The sequence below is a fragment of the Vigna unguiculata genome, chromosome 3 (assembly GCF_037176805.1).
Source record: "Vigna unguiculata cultivar grain cowpea cultivar isolate G323 ecotype 2 chromosome 3, ASM3717680v1, whole genome shotgun sequence".
Taxonomy (NCBI): domain Eukaryota; kingdom Viridiplantae; phylum Streptophyta; class Magnoliopsida; order Fabales; family Fabaceae; genus Vigna; species Vigna unguiculata.
The window spans coordinates 13,515,860-13,521,499 of record NC_140794.1 but is presented as its reverse complement, the minus strand read 5'-3'; the positions used below and the strand labels follow the sequence as shown (position 1 = coordinate 13,521,499).

Below are 5,640 nucleotides of genomic sequence, written 5' to 3'. Positions count from 1 at the left end.
AAATATATAAAGACTTATTGATTATTATTATGGGAAGTGATAATAAAATAAAATAAAGATAAAGATAAAATAAAACCAACTTGATGGACATTGGTTTATAAAAGGAATAGGGGTTCTGTCTCCGACCATAAGGTTCTTTTCACTGTAACCCATCAAGAACGTGTGAGAAGAGAAAGAAAGGCAAAGAGATAGATTGAGAAACGGTGATTGAAGAGCACACAAGATTACAAATTTGAAGAACGCATATTCACAGGATCTCTCATGGATCAAGGTTAGTGCTCTATTATGTTTCATCGAGTGAGAATCATAAATCTTAAAGATCCTTAATTAGTTTTACAATAATATCATAGATGCTCACATAATAGACGTGAATGGTAATCTTCTTGACAGAAAAGCCATGGGTGAGGATCTGTTTTGGGCCATCAGAGGAGGTGGTGGAGCAAGCTTTGGAGTCATCGTGGCTTGGAAGATAAAATTAGTTCCAGTTCCATCAACTGTGACAGTGTTCAATGTTTCAAGGACATTAGAAGAATATGAAACCGATATTATTCAAAAGTGGCAGCTTGTGGCGAATAAATTGGACAAGCGCATATTCCTTAGGATGGACTTGGCAAGGGCAAATTCAAGTGAACATGGAAAGCAAACAATACAAGCCATTTTGTGTCCGTGTTTCTGGGAGGTGTAGAAGAGTTTATTCCATTGATGCAAAAGAGCTTCCCAAAGTTGGGTTTGGACAAAAAAGACTGTACTGAGACGAGTTGGATTGGGTCAGTTGTTTTCATGAATGCTGGGTTCAGTGGAACTAGAGACCTTGAAGCCATTGAAGTTTTGGTGAACAGAACTCGAACTCGTGTGAAGAACTTCAAAGGGAAATCTGATTATGTGAGCAAACCAATTCCTCTTCATGGATTACGAGGGTTATGGCGCTTGCTTTATGACGATGGCATTGAATATGGTCAGCTTCAATTTGCCCCTTATGGAGGCATAATGGATGAGATTTCTAAATCTCAAACTCCATTCTCACACAGATCTGGATACATATTTCATATTCACTATATTGCCACTTGGCTTGAGGAAGGCGACGAGACTGCGCAAAGACACATGAATTGGACTAGAAGAGTGTATAAATATATGGAACCTTATGTTTCAAAGTCTCCCAGAGCTGCATATCTGAATTACAGAGACCTTGACATTGGGGTAAATAACAATGGCTACACCAGCTACCACCAAGCCAGCATTTGGGGTCTCAAGTATTTCGGTAGCAATTTTAGGAGATTGGTAGAAGTGAAGACCAAGGTTGATCCTCATAAATTTTTTAGAAACGAACAAAGCATTCCTACACCATCCGTCCATGTAACACCTTAGAAGGATATTACTTAATAAAATAAAATTTTATTGAAATTCAAGATAGTAAATAAGACTCTCTTCTGCCTTTCTGCCCTTTCTGCACATCTCTTCTAATCTAAGAGCTCCACAACAGACTCTGTTTTTGTTGTTTTGACAAGCTATGAGTTCTCGTGTTAGCACTCTTCTATTCTGTGTAGAAAGGCTCAAGAAATATTGCATTATTTGAGGTTGCGTTGCTAGTCTAGATTGTTTTCATCAAAGTGGAATTTGGATTGTTATTAAAGATGATAATTTTTCATTGTTAATTTTTTTGTTTGTTTCTTTCGGATTGATGGAGCAGAATTTTCGTGCCCTCCATGGTTTCCTGTGGGAGCAAAAATCTTGATAAATAGGGGGAGGTGAATGTTAGAAAAGTGATAAGAGTATTGTGAGGCAGTGAGTAGGCCCTGGGAGAGAGAAGAGAAAGAATGTAGTTTTGTGAGTGAGAGATGTATTGTGTAGTGATGAGAAAGAGTGTTGTGATGTTAGAGAATTTTGTGTAGAAATTAAAAGGTTAAAATACTCCCTTGTTCCATGTTTTTGTTGAAAAATCTTAAATAAGTCCTAAGATTTTTTTTAGTCTCAATTAGGTCTATATTTTTGAAAATGTGTAACAATTAGGCTCATTCCGTTAGTATAGAGTTTACGGAGTTAAAGATGTGCCATGTGTCAGCTCCACATTTTTTAAAATTTTTTAAAATTTTTTTAAAATTTTTTTAATTTTTTTTTAATTTTTAAATTTTTTTTTGAAAATTATTCATGCCACGTGTCACATCAGTATTGTACCACGTGTCAAGTCAGTAAGGTGACACGTGTCAAATCATTATCTGAATCTCAATTTGGTCCATATATTTGTTATTTTTATTACATTTCAGTCCATTTTTTTTTAATTTTTTAAATATATTTATTTTAACTTTTTATAATTTTTTTTAAAAATTTTATATTTAAATTTATAAAATTGTTAATTTTCAACCAACTCTAACATTTGTATATAAATTATTTAAAACAATTTTGTAACAAGTTAAAATAAATATTTTAAAATTTTAAGACAAAATATAAAATAAACTTAATATTATTAAAATGTTTAATAAAAATATCATTATAAAATTTATATAAAAGTTAAATTTGATCTCAATTTGGAGAGGATGAAATTGAAAATTAAAAAAAAATGGACTGAAATATAATTAAAATAACAAATATATGGACCAAATTGAGATTCAAACAATGACTTGACACGTGTCACCTTACTGACTTGACACGTGACACAATATTGATGTGTTTTTTGAGTGAGGTGAGAGGGTAATACGTGAAATGATATTTTTTAAATAACTAATATGCTTCTGTTGGTGGAAACCGAGGCAGCAACGATTCAATTATGTCTCGAATTGACAACCGAGACATAAAACAGTGTCTTTTTACCTCGTCAGTATATGTTAGTCAAAAGTTAAACTTAACCGTTGTCGTTTTTCTTTCTTGCACTAGTGAATTCATTTTGTTCAATTTTAAACCATCTAGTATCTACCATTCAAATCAAATATAATAAATGTTGTATATTGTAGTTGACGAAGGACCGAGAATAATAAACCAAGGATATACGATAGTTATCTAATAAAGATGATTATTAGTCGGTACAAGCAAGTCTCTCAATGATATATTAGTTTTCAAATTAAAGAATTATATGTTCGAATTTTTTATCCCTAGCTGGTATATAAAGTTCAACATTTCTTTCGTAAAAGAATTGTCCTTATGTTGGGATTAATTTATTGGAGATAGAATGTGAAGCATCTTATATGCAAGTTGCGGTTGGGAACATGTGCACGCAATCCTGCAAATTGAAATTTAGGAAAAGGTAACTTTTATTTATACCGTGATACAGGAGGGACGGACAAAATAAACTGAAGTAAACTGAACTGTTAAAAATTATTGTGAACAAAAAGTAGTTTGTTTAAATTAAATTAAAGTATAGTTCAGATGAAATATAGTTTAAATTGTATTAAATTATAATAGAAATTGAACTCAACTGTTATGTACTTTAGTCTGTTTCTGAATTATATTATTTGTTAATCGAATTACATTATTTTTTAACAAAACTATAATATTTTTTCACTGAATTTTGTTTGTGAATTGTTTGAATTATTTAGAAACCTTGAAAAAAAAATTAACACACAAAAATTCGCTTAACTTGACTGAATTTTGCGAAATTTTCATTATGGACGATGTATCGTTAATATTTATGGATATAACAAATACTCTTTTTCTCCACATTTTATCTTATGTGTAGAGACGTTAAAATGAGTTTCAACCTGTGAGCTAATCCGACTCATCACGGATTTGAGCCGGGTTGGGTTGAGAAAAATTCAGTTTTTCAATAGTGGGTTGAACTCAACTCGGCTCACTTAACCCGCGAGTTAAACGGGTTCGAGCCGGGTTGATGGTGGGTTGACCAACTTAACCCACCAATATTTGTTTACAATTTGTTTCATTTTTTTAATAATCGTTTACTACTCCTAATTATATAGGTTCACAATTTCATATTTTTAAATGCTAGAATGTTGCTCAATAATATTTGAATAGTTTGAATGTTCCATTAATTTGATTGTCAAGTTATATACGTTAATATTTTAATCTTTAAATATAATTTTTATAGTGAATTACTCATGCAACCGTCTTATAAATAAATTTTCTAAATTAGCATGATAAAAATGTGTATTTTTTATTTATATTTTGTTGAATAATATGACAGAAAATGTGTAATATTAGCCATGTTTTCTAGAACAATATGGACACTTTCTTGGAAACAATTCATCATATATTGGTGGTGAGCATGATGAAGACATTGGTTCTTGATTTTACTTTGATTAACATCTCATGGGTTCCTTAAAAAATTATTTAAATATTTGAATACTTAAAAATAAATATATAAATAATTTTTTATGTGGGTTGGTGAGCCAACCCACTTATTCCACCAACCCGTTGTGGATTAAGCCGGAAAACAAAATTTATGGCTCACCATAAAGTGAGTCGGGTTGGGTTCACTCATTTTTAATTCGGCTTGTAGTGAACCAACCTCTATGAGCTGGGTTGATCACTTTGACATGTCTATTTATGTGTTTCTAATAGAAGCAACACATATTGAAAATTAAAACCTTCATAAAGAAAAAAAAAATATGAGTTTGAAAAATGCATAGATTTAGACTTAGATTTTTATTTATCTCAATTTTTATAAACTTATACTGGATGTACTTGTGATTCTAGCATGTATGCCATATGTGCTGAGATTAATTTTGTCATACATCCACTTTCTATTTCAGGTATAGATCATGAGACATTCTTCATGCTTGAAGTCATATTGCACTTTATGTACTTTATGATGATGTAGTTGAAGCTCCTGTAGTAGAAGTTCATATTTATACTCTTGCAATCGTGACATGTTGATATATCTCATGTTCCAGTCGTTGATGTTCTTGATGACATTCTTGCAACTTTTGATGTTGATGTTCTTGATGTATTTTTTGTATATACATATTGATGATATTCATGTTCTTGCTCTTGTTAATGCTACTACTAATGATTTTGAAGTTGTTCTTGATCATACTCAACCTGATATATATGTTGATAATGCTATTATTGATATACTCGTTGCTGACGCACATGCTTGTGCTGATTTTCATGATGTATTTATTAATGTTCCAACTGATAGTATTCTTGATTTTTTTTATGTTCATGTGCATGTACATGATGATATTTACTCATACACCTATTCATGTTCTTTCTGATATAGTATTGTTCACCTTGTTGTTGTTAATGTAATTACCGATAATTGTGATGTTTCTGATGTTGATCCTATAGCTGCTAATGTTGATGTTCCTACACTTTCCTTGCGTTCAACCGTCTTTTTTAAAAGGAGAGACTGTTGTAGATTTTCATGGAGAATGACCTTTATTCTAAAATTTTAAAATGGACTAATTTCAAAATTCACTAAAAATTAATAGATAAAAACATATTTAACCAATTGAAAATAATTGTTGAGCATAAGTTGAATGTGCTCAAGAATGTACATCAAATTTTGGTTTCAATAATATTAATTAGTAGAATTTTCGAATTGTTTTTAATTAATATAGTTAGAAACAGTAAATATAGTCTAGTAAATAGTATAAAGAGTAAATTATGTTATATAAAATTTGTGAAAATAAACTTTGACAAATTAATTCCCAAATTAAGTTAGATGCCATAATTTTGTTTCTCTTCCCTAAA

General features: G+C 30.9%; 1 pseudogene; it reads left to right on the top strand.

Annotated features, from left to right (window-relative positions):
- Positions 1-285: 285 nt before the first annotated feature.
- On the top strand, positions 286-1,652 carry LOC114175047 (monolignol oxidoreductase AtBBE-like 13; annotated as a pseudogene).
- Positions 1,653-5,640: the final 3,988 nt, after the last annotated feature.